The sequence below is a fragment of the Peromyscus eremicus genome, chromosome 4, assembly GCF_949786415.1.
Source record: "Peromyscus eremicus chromosome 4, PerEre_H2_v1, whole genome shotgun sequence".
NCBI lineage: Eukaryota > Metazoa > Chordata > Mammalia > Rodentia > Cricetidae > Peromyscus > Peromyscus eremicus.
This window is the reverse complement of record NC_081419.1, coordinates 124,388,956-124,407,884: the sequence shown is the minus strand read 5'-3', so window position 1 is coordinate 124,407,884 and position 18,929 is coordinate 124,388,956.

Sequence of the window (18,929 nt, the reverse complement as noted above, 5' to 3'; positions counted from 1 at the left end):
CCTTGAGCACTCAGACAAGCAAATGCAACCCACTGGGGGACTGGGCCAGGTGAAGGCCTGATGAGGCAAAAAACCTATCCTAATGGGAGTTTAGAAATGGCAAAAACCTCTTGTTAGATTTTCAGTCTGTATGCAAACCACACAGACCCGGAAAACAGACAAAAAGCCCTACCTTCAGTAGCAGGGAAAGCCGCCACTGTAGTGTCGGAAACTGTTTCTGGGGTAGAGGGGATAAACTGAGACCAAACTGGGAACTGTCTGGGAAAAAGACTCCGAAGAAACAGAAGGGACATAATCCTCCCCAGAAAAATATATGACTTAAAAAAGCTGCTAGAATTTGAGGCAGATTCGGGGGGAGAAAAAGCCCCTACTTCCAAAGGCAGCTAGCAGAGGTACAGAGCCGCAGATACCTGAAGCTCTGCATCTGGGGAAGGAAGGAACAAGCAAAATGAGATAGATCAATGGGAGAAAATCTCTGAAAGAGCTATGGAAAAGCTGTTGTACATGATCTTGTTTTTCACTGACTGGCTAAGGCAAACACAAGCCCCGAGGAAAGTTGCTATCAGAAATTGTCCACCTCAATGCGCGCTAATGAGGCAGGTGCAGTTCTGATTTGGGGGCCAGTGTCAAATGAAGGAGAGACACATGTTAAAGCCAGCTGAGGAGAGAATAGGAATCTCCCAATGTGCCATAGCTGAAAATGTAAAATGTTTGTTTAAATCTCCCGTTGCAAAAGCAAAAAACTTTGTTCAAACCTCCCGGGCAAGAATTTGTAAGCAAGTCTGGTAAAAGAGAACCAGTTGACTCTCAGACCCAAAAAGAACTATGGGAAATGATTGATAAAAGGGATGTGATATAAGGGACTGATATTATTATGGACTGATATAAGGGAAATGCATTCTGGGGAAGGTAGTTTTTCCACTAAAGATGGCGACATTGCCCTGAAACACTTTTGTCAGCTCGAAAATACGTTCATGGTAAACTTAAAATACAGCCTTTAAAAGAGTAAGGAAGAAAATCGTCTAAGAGTTTAAGTGTCAGTTCCAATGAAACATTGAAAGGATACGGAACTAGGCACTTCACGGTTTGGGGGGGGTTGGTAAAATGCCTTATTTACCCTAATAGCTGTGCAAAGTTTTTACGGTAGTTGGATGACAAAAGCTACCTTTAAGAGCAAACAAGCCACTTTAAAATCCTTAAAGCAAGAGAGAGCAGTTTATACACTGAACGTTGTCTTAGATATGAAGAAACTTACATGAAATTAAAAATTATTTACCTCTTGAACAAACAGCCTGCAATGAGTGATTCCTTTGCAAATCTAATTAAGGGGATAAGAAACAAGCATTCAAAAAGAAATGACTGCTTTATAGACGGGAAACAAACTTCAGAAAAATTTGTCTTAAAAAAGTTTCACCTGAAAGTTCCTTATAAGAAATCAACGCTAAATATTACAGCCGCTAATAACATCAGGAGTTAAAGCTAATGAAGGAAAATACTAAATACAGTTCGGAGCTGTGCCACTTGTGGCTTTACTCGCTCCTTTAGAAAAATACTTTATATCACCTAATAGCTGTGCAGTATTTGGCAACGAGCTTACAGCAGCTAAATACGGTAATTTCACCCTCAGGGTGAAGTGAAGTTTTTCAGTGATAGAAATGTTTGTCTAAATTGAAGCACTTAGGGGAACTACTATGAATTTGGGTGAAGGGACAGCCTCTAGTTAAAAACTGTTTACTGCTGACAGTGCATCTCTGCCGGTCTGGAACGGCTGAGAGAACTGGCAACTTTGAAGTGTGGCGTCATCCTGGGAAGGTTATAGTCCCCTAGCAACAACTATCACAATTCTATAACAACACTCACTAAATCCCAGTGCTTTATAGCAAAGCTGACTATACACTCTAAACTTTAGAAATGATGTACGTACTTCCTGTCTAGTTAAGAAAATCTTTCTAATAGAGATAGTGATAATAATTAAGAGTAAGAAGTAGAAAAAGATGAAAATAAGATATGTGAGTTTGTAAAAATTCTGTCTTGTTAGATCTGTGTTAAAGAAATCTTCAGATGTTTGCTAAATTATATATATGCTAATAGTAGCCCTATATAAGTTTGTAAAATAGATCTAGCCGGGCGGTGGTGGCGCACGCCTTTAATCCCAGCACTCGGGAGGGAGAGCCAGGCGGATCTCTGTGAGTTCGAGGCCAGCCTGGGCTACCAAGTGAGTTCCAGGAAAGGCGCAAAGCTACACAGAGAAACCCTGTCTCGAAAAACCAAAAAAAAATAAATAAATAAAAAAGTAAAATAGATCTACAGAGTTCCTTTAAGAATATAAGCTTGCAAGAAGTATCTAAGGTAGTCTTAAGACATGTAGTGATAAGCTTGTAAGAAGTAAAGATGTTAGCTGTAAATGTAAGTTTAAATAAGAATAAGATGGAATGAATATTAGTATATAAGAAGTAATAAGAAATATATTTGCTAAAGTAGTTCTATAGTTTCCTTAAGGAGTATAAATAAGTAGATGTTAATACGTTATATGTGAGTTTGTAAAATGTTGAATGTGAATCTAAATGCAAAAAATGTTATATGTGAGTTTGTAAAGTGTAAATGTTAAGTGTGAGTCTATTTTTAATGTATATGGTGAAAGAACCTGAGATACAGAGTTAGTGTCCTAGCAGACTGCAAAGCAGGCAGTCTGGGCAGTTTTCAAAAGCTCCAGAAGCCGCTAAGAAGCTAAGAATGGCGGACGCGAGAACCAGCACAAGGCATCCGCAGCTGAGATTCATGGAAAATCGACGCAACACAGAAAAACCTGAGCTAGCATCAAAAATGGTGCGGTTTAGAATACTACTGTACCTAAAAAGGTCTCTGGCTTGAGAATAAGTTCAGAGACGCTTGTTTGAACTAAAATTGTTAACTGCAAAAAGTTTTGGTTGTAAAAAGTCTCTTCATATTTGGAAGTGAAAGCCTGATACCAGAATTTATTTCTTGTTTGAACTTTTTGAACTTAAAATGAGATAAAATTACAAAAAGACTTTGGTTATGGATTTCTTCATATTTGGAAGGCTCGTACCAGAATTTATCATTTGAATTTTGGGACTTAAGAAATGAAATGAATAGTAGAGATTTCATTGCAATGGGACAATTTTGAGTTTACTTATAGTAATGACCTAGGAACTGTTTTCTGGAATTGGGTTAAAAATGGAACTGTTTAAATAAAGAAATTTATTATTTCTACCTAGAGTTAAGATGTGTATGCATATATGCTTTATTAATTGGTGATTCATGTATTCTGTGTTAAAAATGCAATTGTTTTGTGGAACTGTTTATGTAAAAATGGAATTACATACAGAACTGGTTTTGTGTTACAAACGGAACTGTTTAAATTGAAAAGTTTGGGTTTTCTAACTAGGCTTGAGATTTTGCTTAAATTATAAAGAAAGGGGGAAGAGCTAATATTCCTTAGTCTAATTTCAAAAGTTGTTTGAGGGATTAATGTCATGTTTTTGTTAGTAAGAAATGCAAATGGGGTATATTAAGAGACTACTTTTAAAGTGTAAAGAGTTTTATTAAGAAACTGCTTTTGGATGTTTTGCTAAGTTTTCAAAGTGTTAATGGTTAGATTGAGAAGATTGCTTTTCAATATGGGTTTGTAGGAATTGTATGAGTTTGGGTTCTTCTAACTAGGTTTTAGATTTTGTTTAAAAATTATAAAGAAAAGGAGGAGTTATGAGGTTGAATTATGTTTGCAGAAATTATATTTACCCTATTGATATTAATGTACCCTGGTTTTGTGGAGTTAAGGAATATTTAAGTTTGATATGAATACATCGAAGTTTTTCCTATGTTCTGTTAGCAAGAAAATTCAAATGATTGAGTTAAAGTTGTAAGGTGGAGAAAATTGTTAACTATATTTAGCACCATATATGCTAATTCAAATGGTTCTGTTAAGAGTTTGCTTTGTGTTATAAGATTGAGAGAATTGTGACTATGTATAGCAATATTTATGTTAACCTGTTAATGGTAATGATGAAGCTAAGGGATTCTTTAAGTTTGTAGTCGCCTTAAGAGTTTTTGGCTTAGAAAGGGCTTGAGGCAGCTAAGACTGCTGTAGTCACCTTGGACCTAATTCAAAAGAGAAATGCCATCTTTATCATCCTCTACTCCCATATTGGGAGGTATAACAGCTATGGAGATTGCTGTAAGCCATTAATAGTTATTTTTTTATATATTAAGAAAGGGGGACCTGTGGGAGCCCATTCTTGGGTTCCTCGTGGCTTTACCCAGCAGGTCCACATAGAGGATGATTAGACCATGGGCCTGAGTGCAGGTGTCTGAGATGGTCTGCACTTGGCTGTGCTGGGGGAGGAGGTCTTTTGCTCCACCCCTTGGCGTCTCTATAAAAACCCTGGGGCAGAGACAGTCGGGGCCCGTTGGAATAGGTTCCAGGCCCTCTCGAGGCTATCCTTTATTTTCTATCTGTTTATCTCCGCGATATTCTCCGCAATAAATCCTTCTATCTAATATTTCCTGCTGCTCGCACTCAAGAAAACTCTGGGGAACTGTGGGGGTGGTTGGGTAAACGCCCCACACTTCCCAAAGGCCACATCTCCACATACCATTACATTTGGGGACAGGGCTCCAGCATATGAATTTGAGAGATGTAGTTCAGTCCATAGCACAGAGCTAAGGAATTTTTAACTGTTGTTATGGGAACAGCTAATGATGAAAACAGCCCTGAGGAATGTGACTAGAGAATCTATATTTCTAAAAAAATCCAAAGCAATACTCATATTAGTTGCTTTTTGGGTCTCTGTAAATATTGTAGTCACAGAGGGAAGAAAGATTTATCTGGGTTGTTACAGTAGAGGATTTCAGTCATCATGGCAGAAAAGTAGCATGTAGCAGAGACTGTTCACATAACAGTGGACCAGGAAGCAGGGAACCAAGCAGGAACCTAAAGATTCCATAGCTTCCCATAGTATTATCACCAGCTGGCAAATAGCATCTAAAATATGAACATATAAGGAACATTTTATACTCATATTTTTTAAACCATGGAATATCTTGTTGGCCTGGAAACCACATTTGGAAAAACCACTTATATAATGGAATAGCTGACTCCTGAGATTGAAACAAAGAACCTAAGTGAAAAAGAACCACGCTAATAAGTTCTATGAGTTCACAGGAAATGTAGTTCCCACTTTCAGCTCCCAAATGGAAGGCATCAAGGTTCCATAACTACCATTCTCAGATAACCTCTAAAAATGCCTGTCATATTTCCCCTTTCTGTTGTCCCCAGGCAGAATTCAGGGGTCTTACTAAGCCCTGTGTCGTCTATTTGGAAAATCAGAAAAGACTTCACTCTCTTTCCTAGTTTGCTTGCAATGCTGTGAGAAACACCATCACCAAAAGCAACTTGGGGAGGAAAGAGTTTATTTCCTCTACAGTCCACGATGTAGGAAACATCAGGGACTCAAGGCAATAACCTGGAAGCAGAGAGGATTGAGGAACACAGCTTACTGGCTTTCTTTCTCTCCATGGCTTGCTCAGCCTTGCTTTCTTACACAACCCAGCACCACCTGCCTGGGGATGGCACTGCCTATATTGGGCTCATCTCTCCCACATCAATGGTTAATTTCTGACAGGCCAATCTGATGGGAGCGTTTTCTCAACTGCAGTTTCTTCCTTCTTACCAAGTAACTAGCTGTGTCAATTTGACAAAAACCAAACATCACACTCCCTCATGCTCTTGATTCTGACATGCCGTCTCCACAGCTATGGAAGTCATGTGTGCTGGAATTTCCTGGACCATTTAGGGCAGAAGAACAAGCCTTAATAACCATGAACTCAGAGGTTAGACTGGAAATTGTGATCACGGTGGCTATAAACAGGGACTTATGGCTGCAAGGGAGTCACAAAGCACTGTGACCAAAGAAAAAGATGAGAAACTCAACTACCCTTCAAGGTCAGGAAGGTCTTCAAGCTCCAGCAAGAAGAGAGGCAGCTGAGTCAACAGCAAGAAGTACAGTGAGGGCTGCGGGATACTCTGAGTGGTAGAGTGCTTGGCTAAATGTGTGACTCCCCCCCCCAAAAAAAAATAAAAATACATGCAGTGTTTGTGGTTTTAGATGTTTTCATATGCAAATCCCTAAGCCAGAGCCCAAATTCCAAATCTATTGCGAAAGGAACCAATTCCAGAGGGACCTGTTACTCTCATTTTGTTCTTTGGTGGAGAATCTTATAGCCCAGGCTACCCACTATGTAGCAAGAATGACCTTGAAGTTATAATCCTCCTGCCTCCATCTCCCAAATGCTGGGATTATAGGCACGTCTGATTTTATATGGTGCTGGTGATCGAATACAGAGCTGTTAGTACGCAAGCAATCTACCAACAGCTCCATCCCCAGCCGAAGGCCATGTTATTCTTGACAGTTTCTCAGAAAGTACCACAGTGGAGACACGTTTTGCTTCCTCATGATTCCAACAGAAGGCATTTGTCCTTTAGCCACTTTCTTAGTGAACACTGGAGTCTGTGGTGTGACAGAGACCTAAGCCCAGAGAGCCTCCATGAATATGGAATTTTTCTCCTCAGTCCAGTGTCCGTGGAGGGGTTGGATCCTTAAAGGTTCTATGTGCACAGGTCACAGATCATCTCTGTGTCCTGGAGGAGACTTGGTACAGTAGACCCACTCTGGTGCCAGCCTTGTAGGTGGCAGGGACGAGATATCTACTTACTTTTCAGTTCCTGATCCCTAGCATCCAATGGTCATGGGTTGAGTGTCAGCATCTGATGGTTTCATTGTAAGTTCCCAAGCCTGGGGTAGCCTCTCTCCATTGTCAATGGAACCTCCAAAGATCCAGGGTCATCTTTACTCCAGCTTCTCAGTGGAGAATGAAGCCAAAAGCTCAGACTTCCATTGTTAGGGTTCCTTTTCTGTTTTCCAGGACTATTCCCTCCTAATGGTTGAGAATTAAGGATTGTCATGCCTAGAAAGTTTGGCAGGGAGATAGAAGAAAAGACATCAACATTTTAAGACTCCATAACTAAATGGCTAGAATTATGGTTTAGTGGGCTGAGCATACTTAGTAAGTACATGCATTGTGTGAATACTTGAACACAACAGGTTTATTTCTGTCTTAGAACATTGGGGCCAATGCTCCTTCATGGCCGGTGGGTGCTACGCTCTGTGTGACTATTCAGGGAGCCAGGCTGCTTCTGAGTTTGTAGTCTTTAACAGGTGGTTGCCACAGACATTCTGTTGTGACTTGGGTTCAAGGACAGGAGGAAAGGGAACTTGGGAGGTTTTCTTGGCCAGGCCTGGAACAGCATTAGCCACCCAGCCACACTCAACTGCAAGGAAAGCCAGGAGGTGTTCCCAGCAAGGACAGGAGACCAGAGCTGGGTGGTCACATAGTGGCCTCTGTTGTAGAAGGTGTGTTTCAGAGCCTCCTCAATTAGACTTTTGTAGGGAACTTCAAGATTGTGTGAACAATCTTCATCTTTAAGCCTTGTTTCCTAAGTCAGAGGCAGTGACACACAGTGACAGTTGTGGCTACTAATGTTGGCTGCTTGGTTCTTACTCAGTGTTTACAAGGAAACTTCACAGTTGGCATTCCATCCAGAGTCTTGGGGGAGAGAATTTCAGGCAGTGAGCAGGGCTGTTTGATTTGCTAATTAGGGCTTCAAGACACTGCCCTCTGCTCCAGAGGGTCCCACTTCTTCCTCACTTCAGAAGCAAACTTTCTTCAAAGATTAGGGGCTTTTTGTTTGTTTGTTTGTTTGTTTTGTTTTTTGTTTTTTGAGACAGTATTTCTCTGTGTAGTTTTGATGCCTGTCCTGGATCTCGCTCTGTAGACTAGGTTGGCCTGGAACTCACAGAGATCCACCTGCCTCTGCCTCCCGAGTGCTGGGATTAAAGGCGTGTGCCACCACTGCCTGGCCAAAAATTAGTTTTTAAACTGTGTATATGTGTATTTGTATGTGTAGGTGTGTGTGCAGGAGAGTGCAAGTGCCTCTGGCCTCCAGACACCCTGGAGCTGGAGTTACAGGCAGTTGTGAGCTCCTCCATGTGCAGTTGGAAATCAAAAGCAGCACTCACTCTTACCTGCTGAGCCCTGTCTCCAGCCCCAAGAACCAGGCTTTATTCAAAGCGCTGCAGGGCTTGCACTTCCACTCCTCCTCCTCCTCCTCCTCCTCCTGTGTGTGGGCTCCTTTGCTGCTAGAGGTTGCCATGTGAACAGCTCCAGCTGAGGAAGGCAGATGTTTTCTGACTAGGGCTCTGAAGAAGGCCATTGTATCCCTGTCTAAGAGGAAAGGGAAAGCCAGGTGCAGGGTCTCACACCTGTGCTCTCGGAACTTGGTCATCAGAGGCAGGAAGATTGCTTCAAATTCAAGGCCAGTACGGCTACAGAGGGAGAACTTGTCTCAAGCGAGTTGGTGCAAGAGGGGAAGAAGGGAAGGGGAGGAAACGAACAGGAAGGGAGAGTGGCGATTTGGTACTCTGCTCAGCCTGTCTCACTGTTGCCTTTTTCCTACAGAGGACATGGTCCCTGTGGAATGCAGCAGCCTCCGTGGATCCATGAAGACTAGTATCACACGCCAGGGACCTGGAAGGAACTGTAGAAGGCCTAGGTCCTTAATAGTGTGACTATCACTGCCCTTCACCTGGCTGGCCTCCTTCCAGACCTGTGTGAGAAAATAAATCCCTTATCTGCTTATTCCAACATTCTTACTCAAACCTCAAGCAGTGGAACGACCTTTTTTTGTTTTTGTTTTAGATAGGGTTTCTCTCTGTGGCCCTGGCTGTCCTGAGACTTGCTCTGTAGATCAGGCTGGCCTCAAACTCACAGAGATCCACCTGCCTCTGCCTCCTGAGTGCTAAGATTAAAGGCGTGCACCACCACCACCTGTCTGCTAAATGGACTTCTAACAGGTACAGGTTCTCCCTGAAAATTAAGCATCACTGCCTGGCTTACATGTTAGTCTCTGCTAAATTCAATTTTGATGGGTCTGTCTCCACAGATAGTTCCTGTTCCTATTGAACAAATGAATTTTTAAAAGTTTTATCTTCCTTGTCTATATCAAGATTTGAGGATAGCCTGGGGTACTCGAGACCTTGTTTCAAAATTAGTTTACACTTTAATTCATTCGTTATAATTATACATGTGTATGAGGTTCATCATAATTATACATATGTATAGGGTGCAGAGTGATGTTTCAATAGGTGGACACAATGTATACTCATAAGATTAAGGCAGTTGGTGGCACATCCTGCTCAAAGCTTTATCATTTCTTTCATTTTTATTTGTGTGGTGAACATCCAAAATCCCCTGTACTACCCATTTTGAAATGTACAATTATTGCCAACCATATTTACTGAGCTGTGAAACAGAACGTTAAACGTTGTCCCTTCTACCCAGTTATTCCCCTGTGTCCACCACCTGTCCTCAGCTCACTTCCCCTCTCCCAGTCCTTCCTTTACTCTGGTAGTTCTCATACTTTCTGCCTCTTAGAATCAACGGTTTTGGTTCTCATATAGACATGAGAATATATGGTATTTGTATTTCTGTGTTTGGCTTATTTCACTTACCATAATGCCCTCCAAGCTTGTGTGTGCTGCCACAGATGACAGGATTTCATTCTCTTCTATAGACGAAGAATATCCCCATACACACATACATTTAAACACACATACACACACACACACACACACACACACACACACACCCCATGTTTTCTCTAGTCATCTATCCATCCACCAATGGACATTTAGGTGGACTCTCTATTCTGTTGTGATTAGTGTTGCATTACACCTGGGGCGCACACAGCTCTTTGACTTGTTGATTCCTTTGAATATACGCCTGGTGGTAAGATTGCTGGCTCACGTGGTGTTCTAGTTTTGGTTTTCTTAAATGAACTCCACGCTCTTTCCCATAGTGGCTGTATTAATTTTCCTTCCCTCCAACAGAACTTGAGAGTCCCTCTCTCTCCCAACTTCACCAACACTTTTTTCATCTTTTTTTATGATAGCTGTGCTAATCAACTTTCCATTGCTGCAACTCAAGATAATCAGTGTAAAAGGATGATATATATGTTTTGGTTCATTGTTTCAGAAGTTGCTTTGGACCTGTGACAGAACAGGCATGGTGGGAGCTCATGAGGACAGGGTCTGTGTACTTCAGGGTGGCCAGCTAGCAAAGAAAGGAAGAGGTTGGGGTCTAAATAACTGTGGGAGCCCACAGAGGTTTCCTAGTGAGACCTGAGCTTGCTTTACACAGCAGGGCTGCATTAGGGAATGGCTTGACCACGTGCTTACCAGGTGTTTGGAATGGTCTGCACTTGGCTGTGCTGGAGGGAGGTCTTTTGCTTCACCCCTTGGCATTTAAAAGCCCTCTAGTAGTGACAGAAGGGGCCAGTGGGTTTTGATCCAGGCCCTCCTAAGGCTATCCCATGTTTCTAACTGTCTCTCTCCTCTATATTTCTATCCACATATTTCTCACTTTTCCCTCCTCAAGAGTACCCTGGGGGAAAATGTGGGAGCTGGTCTCTCTCAAATACCCATTCCAGGACAGGTTTCCAATGGCTTTTTTTTTTTTTTTTTGCCTTCTAGGCCCACCTTCTAGTCCTCACAAGCTCCCAGCAGGCTACAGCCTGGCACCAGACTTCTAGCACATTTGCCTTAGTGGAACTTAGATCTAAGCCAGAGCTATACCCATTTTAACTGGGATGATCACTGTACTTTTAATGTGTTTCCCTCTTGAATGTTACATTGAGCAATTCTTCCATAAATGAATTATGTTAGCCATTGTATATCTTCTTTTGAGAAATGTCTACTCAGATAATTTGCCATTTTTAAAGTGTATGATTTGTTTTTATGCTTTTTCTGCTGGATTGTTTGAGTTCCTTACATATTCTGAATGTTAATCCCTTGGCAGAGGATTAATTTACAAATATTTTCCTTATTTTGTAGGTTATCCCTTAACTAAAATTCCATTTGTTGTGCAAAAGATACATATGGCAACAGCACAATTGGGCCCATTGCTTACATACTAATGAAATTTTCAAGCATCCTTAGGGACCAAGCAAAGTAATTGTCACCCAGAGTCAGGAACATTTTAAAAACAGAATATGCTTCTCAGAGCCCTGGGTAGAAATGAGGACTCTGACATACTGGAAAGATTCCCAGTTCAAGGTCTTTCCAAAGTACACAAAACTGCACTTCCTGAAAGGACAATAACGATGGGGGATTGTGACATATCTCATCTCGTGTATGTAAGTCAGTGAGCTGGAGGTGCTCCTCAAAGCAACAATAAAAACAAGTTGCATAGGCCTCCCTTGGTTGCTTAGAGGCTGCTGGAAGCCTAACTCATTGTTTGAAAAACTGGGAAATTAGGGGATAAGGGATAAAATTGTGCCAATCCCCTTATCAGATTACTCCAGGTCACCAAAGATGAAGAAATGATAGGATTAAAGCCACCATGCTGCATTGATTCAGAGCTCTTATAACCAAGAAATATCTCTAATTCTACATGGCTGCCAGTGTCACAATGTGAAACAGAAGCAGACACATTGTGACTGTCCACTGAAGTGCACAGTGGCCTTGCCAAAAAATAAACCAACCCCCCCCCAAAAAAAAAACTTGAACATGCTCATTCATCTTGGGAAACCCTGGAAAATCGGGCAGTCCTTTACAGTGCACTACCTGTCCAGGCTCTTCCTGCAGCCTGGGTGATCTGAATCAATGCATCATGGCTTTAATCCTATCATTTCTTCGTCCTTGGTGATCTGGAGTAATCTGATAAGAGGACTGGCTGATCAGAATTAAACATTATGAGCATTATAAGTTCATCACATGGCATGTACCTGTGGTCCAGGTACTCAGGAACTTGCGGCAAGAGAATCACTTGAGTTCAGTAGTTCAAGACCAGCCTCAGCAACAGAGCAAGAACCCCCTTCTAAAAAAATTGTTCAAAAAAACAAGAAAATGGGCAGTGTAAAATAAGCCCCCTCATATCTGTCCCTCAGCTATCCAGGTGTTCCCTCCCCAAACCACAATTACTTTAATGTGTCTTTTCAGAATGCCACTTGCATAGAGAGAAGCAGATATAACTTCATAAGCATTTTGTTTTGTATGAACAGTAGTGGCCACACACATTTTTTCTGCTCCCCAACCCTGTTATGGAATATTAATTTAAGATGTGTTCCATTTATTTATGCTGTGAAACATATCTTTTAATGATACAAAGATGTGTTGCATTATTTTATGTTGCATTTGTTTAGCTCTGTGAAGCTGTTACTTTGCCTGTCTAAAGCACTTGATTGGTCTAATAAAGAGCTGAATGGCCAATAGCGAGGCAGGAGAGAGAAATAGGTGGGACTGGCAGGCAGAGAGAATAAATAGAAATCTAGGAGGAGGAAGATCAAGGAGCGAGAGAAGGAGGAGGACATCAGGAGCCAGCCACCCAGCTACACAACCAGACATGGAGTAAGAAGAAAAGATGTACAGAAATAGAGAAAGCCCAAAGCTCAGAGGCAAAAGATAGACGGAATAATTTTTTTTTTTTTTTTTTGGTTTTTCGAGACAGGGTTTCTCTGTGTAGCTTTGCGCCTTTCCTGGGACTCACGTGGTAGTCCAGGCTGGCCTCGAACTCACAGAGATCCGCCTGGCTCTGCCTCCCGAGTGCTGGGATTAAAGGCGTGCACCACCACCGCCCAGCTAGATGGAATAATTTAAGAAAAGCTGACTAGAAACAAGCCAAGCTAAGGCCAGGCATTTATAAGTAATACTAAGTCTCTGTGTGTATTTATTTGGGAGCTGGGTGGTGGGCCCTCAAAGAGCCAAAGAGTAAAAAAAACCAACCAACACCCCCCCTCTAGCCACGAGAGGGAAGAATACCCAGCATTTGAGAACAGGTCCTAAACTTTACGTCCACAGCCCATGTCTCATTTCTTTAGTGGGTTTTTTTTGTTTTGTTTTGTTTTGTTTTGTTTGTTTGTTTTTGAGACAGGGTTTCTCTGTGTAGCTTTGTACCTTTCCTGGATCTCACTCTGTAGACCAGGCTGGCCTCAAGCTCACAAATATCCACCTGCTTCTGCCTCCCAAGTGCTGGGATTAAAGGCATGCGCCACCACTGCCCGGCCTCTTTAGTGGGTTTTAGTGTGAAGGAAACCAAGGAAAATCTGAACAAACTCCAAGACCCCCTCCCCATTCATTCTTGGGAGGCAGGTGGGAGCTCGGGTCTCACATGTTGTCACACCTCATGAATAAACTTTTTCTTTGGCAAAACTTGTTTTGGCATACTGCATAGCAGGCAAATAACCCTGCTTTTGTTTCATGAGGACTCTGAGTTACTATCCGTAAGGCTCTTGAATAGTTCCTGACAGAGGTCATCTGGACTCCTAGAATCCCCTCACTACTGTGGGACAGCCTCCATTTTTACACACCAAGCTCCTGTTCTTTATGAATGACGGCACTGTATTCCACTACAGATATGCATCCTATGTCGAATAAGCATCTTGGATGATAGGTGTTTCAATTTGGCTGGGATCTTCTATTACAGACTGATGCAGGACTTTTCTCCATTCATGCCCCACTCAGCTCCCAGGTATCCAACTCTCTCCACCCTCTTGATCTTCCCAGAACATTCTTCCTCTGTTCTCCAGCTACCCGGCTCTCCTCCCAGGTCTTGTGGCAGGGTCTTCTTCTTGGAGAGGTCATGCCTGCATGAGAATCTTTTGCTCTTCCCAGTATTGTCTCCTTGCATATCATACAGAGGTAGCTCATTATGCATTCTTGAGTCTGGTACAGGATAGGAAGTCACCAACCCTTGTTGACTGACTGATGGACACCCTAGAGTCCATTTCTCTCATTTGTTTTAGTATTCAAAGTCTTACAAGAGAACCTGATGTATGTATCTGTCTCTCTGTTTCTGTTTCTCTGTCTGTCTGTCTGTCTCTGTCTGTCTGTGTGTGTGTGTGTACAGGTGTCCATGTGAGTACAGATGAAGGGCAAAAGTCAATCCCAGTGTCTTCCTCTATTCCCATTTTTTGTTTATTTATTTTATTTTGAGACAGGTTCTCTCACTAAACCTGGAATTCAATGTTTTGGCTAGACTGGCAGGCCAGTGAGCCCCCAGGCTTGGCCTGTCTCTGCTCATCCCCAGCCCAGAGTACTGAGGTACAGATGCATGTACTGTGCCCGCCTTTTCTGTGAGGGCTGGGGATCAATACTCAGGTCCTCATGCAGCAAGCAGTTTGCCCAATGAGCCCAGAAGAGAACTGCATTTTAAAAACTGCCTTCCTTTTGTGCTCACTCTCCCAGCTACCTTGGGCAAGCTCTTTGTCTGAGCATCAGAGTCCACCCACCTCCTGTTCCCTTGGGGAATGCTCCAGTACAAGCTTCTTTCTGTTTGGTTAAATTTTCACCGAAAAGCTCTGAGGTAGATGCAGTCGTTACTGTGCATTAGAAACAAGGGCATGAAGGTTCAGAGAGGAGAGCTTGTCTAAGGACAGCAGCCAGCAAGGTGGGAGTTGGGGGGCGGCTCAAATTCAGGTCCAGCTGAGAAGCATGGGTTGTGTGCTAGTCACTTGTACCTGTATTCTCGGGGTCCTGGGCCTTTGGTGAGATTATTGTGATAATGCTCTTGGGACTTCTCCCAAACTCCACTTCTACATCCAGCCATCTGGTGGGGAAACTGAAGGTACCCACATGGCCAGTGTCTTTTCGTCTGTCAGCCTGCATTTATGTTTGGGGTCAAGAGTTTGCTGATCAACCAACTTATAAGAGCCATGTGTGCCTCAGCTAGACAGGCTATACCCTCAGGTTCCTGATCCAAAATCATCTGGTGGAGAATGAAGCCCTGGCTCAGGGGGTACAGGGTGCTTCTGTGGGCTCCCTGAGCTGACTCACATGTTAGTTTGTCCCTGAAGTCCCCTCCCCACTTGTAGACCACTCAAGGCCTCCCTGGAGCTGGAATGTAATTGCCAAAGCTACCAGGCCTGGCTGACCTTGGCATACAGGAGCTGACAGACATGGAAAACTGTTATTGGGTGTTAAGGTAGGGTGCTGGGGGTTAAGCGTGTTGATTCCTTTAATTCTACTCAGAGCCCATTTTACAAATGGGCAAACTTCAGAGCATAGAATGAAAGGAAGAAGAGGAGTTTGAGCCCAGGTCTCTGAGGTCCATTCGAAGCTTTGCAGTCTTCTCTACTCCCAAAGCCCAAGAAGGGACTCGACCCTCCTGAGGGTGAGGTGCTATCCCTGAAACTGGCTGTCTCTCAGATTAGCCAGATGTTGGCTGGACAGGAGGCCAGCACTCGCCAGGGAATCCATTTGCCACATCTGTACATGGGTCATGCAGCATCCCAGACTGGCTCAGAAAGAGATGGATGAGGGAAAAGGATCTAGCTGGAATGGAGAGGCCATGACAGGGTTAACAGGAGGCCTGTAGTCATAAGACAGAGCTATACCCTGGATCTGCCTGCCTAGATTCTGGGGGCAGTCACCATGGCCAGCATTTGGGCGGTGTGTGCCACTGGGAAACTCATTTCAGCTCTGGGCATCACTTCCTAAGTGTCAAAGAGGAAGAATGACTCAGCTCTGTTTGCATCTTCTGTTCCTTCTGTCTAGAATGCCTCTGCTCCCCTCCCTGTCCCTCTCATCACACACACACACACACACACACACACACACACACACACACACGCCTTTGTGGAAACCAGAGGTCAACCTTGAGTATGATTCCTCAAGAGGCATAGCCCTTGTTTTTTGAGACAGGCTTTCTCACTAGGACTTGAGGATTGACGATTAGGCTAGACTTGCTGGCCACTAAACCTGGGAATCCACCTGTCTCTGCCTGCAATTATGAGCCACTGTGCCATGCCTAGCTTGTTTTTAAAAACAGGAATGCTGGGAACTGGACTTAGGTCCCTGTGCACACTCCACAGATACTTTACCAGCTGGGTTGTCTCCCTCCCCACAGGATGCTTTGCCTCCAGGAATCCCTATGGCTCATTTTCTTACAGTTCCCTGCCTTACAAAAAAAATCCTCAGATCAGGGTCCACAGGTCCCCACATGTCTTCAGAACCTTTTCAGAGGATGTACAAGGACATGTTACATTTCATAATAACATCAGGACATCATTTGTCTTGCTTCATTTTTTCATGAATACAGTGTTTTCCAGAAGCCTATATGACCTATGACGTTACAGCCAGTTGAAACAGGTTTGAGGAAAGCCACCTGCTCTTTGTTGAGCTAGACCACCCAGAGGATTTGCAGCACTATGTAGCAGCACTATTCTTTATGCTAATTTTGGGGAAATATAGCTATTTTCATTTAAGATGTTATCGTGTGATTATTTCATTAATTTTCAGTTTTTATTTTTTTGAGTTACTGGGGATTGGATCCAGGGCCTTGTGCTATACATGTGTCAATAAGTAAAGCAATTTAAAAGTTGGGGCTGCTCAACCCCTCCTTCCAGCCTGCCTCTATCCTCTTGGGACTCAGCCTCCTGGTGCAGTCCCAGGATTCTCCTAGTTTTTCCTCACCACTCCCCTCAGCCACTCCTCCTACTGACGACCTCGGTGAGACTAGTAGACCTGTAGAACTGCTTTCTACCAGGGCCCTCATGACCACCACGCTGGGACCCAGATCACTGTATCACCAATCCTCATCAGAGAAGCTTCCTCTTGCAGTAGCTAGGGATTAACACAGAGACCCACACCTGGACAGTGTGTAGACAGAGACCTTGGAGCACTCAGCAGCCCTAAATGGGGTGTCTTTATTAAACCCCTCCTCTCAAGGCTCAGGGATCTATGTAAAACAGGAGGGCAAAGGTGTGTAAGAGCCAGAGGATGAGTGGTTCAGTCCAAAGAAATGGCTGTAGATGACTCTAGACTCGAGTGGTATTCATATGAACTCAGAGAGTGTGACAGGCAGCATGAGCAAGACCTGGGCAGGTTCAAACTGGACAAAATTCCAGCACTGAGAAGGGGAAGTGGACACAAAGGCCCCCTAACCAAGAAGCTATTTATAACTGATACCTGCCGGGAGAGGGAAAGTCAGTTTTCCCCAATGGAGTGACAGTAGGTATATCAAGCACACTTCAGGGAAGGCTCCATGCTCAGGAGGAATTGACCAACATAAAACAGACTGAGGGGTTTTTGTGCATTTTTGTTGTTGTTGTTACGGTTTGGTGTTTTTTGTTTTTTTGTTTTTTTTAAAGATTTATTTATTTATTATGTACACAGAAGAGGGTGTCAGATCTCATTACAGATGGTTGTGAGCCACCATGTGGGTGGTGGGAATTGAACTCAGGACCTCTGGAAGAGCAGCCAGTGCTCTTAACCTCTGAGCCATCTCTCCAGCCTGGTTTGGTGGTTTTTGTCTTCTTGGTTTCTGGCTTTTTTCTTTCTTTTTTGGGGGAGTGTTTCTTTGAATCTGGGGAGAACATGAAGCTGGGTGTATAGGGGTGGGGAAGGATCCTGGAGGACTTGGGGGAGAGGAAAGAATACCAAAAACTATTGTATGGCCAGGCAGTGGCAGTGCATGCCTTTAATCCCAGCATTTGGGAGGCAGAGGAAGAGGCAGATGAATCTTTGTGAGTTCAAGGCCAGCCTGGTCTACAGAGCTAATTCTAGATCAGCCAAGACTACACAAAGAAACCCTGTCTTGGAAAAACCAACCAAACAAAATACTATTGTATGAAAAAGTTAATATTTTAAATGTAATAATATAAAAGGGTGGGCTGAGGAGAGAGCTCAGCACATCGTGTTTGGTGTGCAAGCATAAGGGCCTGACTTTGGAGCCAGGTGCAGTGGCATGGGCCTGTAACCTTAGCATGGCGGACAGACACAGGAGGATCCCAAGGACTTGTGGGCCAAGTGGTCTAGCCAAAATGATGAGCTCCAGGTTCAGTGAGAACAGTAGAGGATGACACCTAATATTGACCTCTGGCTCTCTCTCTCTCTCTCTCTCTCTCTCTCACACACACACACACACACACACACACACACACACACACACATACCACACCAAAAAAAATTAGTAAGTTTCTTAGTTTTAATGTTGCCTATGCTGACTACTGACATCTGCTAATGTAAAAACAAAAGCCCTGTCTGGAAGGATGGCTTGGTGATTAAGAGCACTGGCTGCTCTTCCAGAGGACCTGGGTTTGGTTCCCAGTACCCACAAGGTGGCCAACAACCATCTGTAACTCTAGTTGTAGCAGATCCAATGCCTCTGGTCTCCATGGACACCAGGTGCGGCGCGCACACACGCGCGCGCGTGTGCACACACACGATACACTGATACACATGTGGGCAAAACACTCATATACAAAATAATAAAATGAAAATAAAGAAAAGCCTTTCAGGTTCACAGTCTTTAATAGCATGAGGAAAGCCAGGTGTGGTGGGAATCTAGACGCTCAGCACTCAGGAGGCTCAAACAGGAAGACTTGTTGGAGGCCGGCATGTCTGGGCTACATAATGAATACTAGACCAGCCAAGGCTACATATGAAGACTATCTCAAAACAGTTTTTTAAACCAGTGTTAATGGCTCCTACAGCAAAACATCTAAGAACTGGTGGCAACAAAATATAGCTGATCCAGGCCCAGTGATTCCAGCATTCAGAAGAACATCCTAGGCTGTATAGTGGAACACTGTCCAAACGGAGGGAGGGAGGCAGGCAATACTATATACGCAGTCCAGCCCTCAGTTCCTTCCCGTTCACCCTCTTCATGGCATTCAGTAAAAAACACCGTAACTTAAAGCAGTTACCACGCATCTTCTCTGGAATGGCTGTCCTGTGCAGGGTTGGTGCTGTTGGCCGTCAGCACCAGGAACAATTACACACAGACGTTGTTCATTGAGCATTCAGGGCTGAATATCCACTATGGGCTGGGTGGATAGCAGGTGATCTCAATCACCC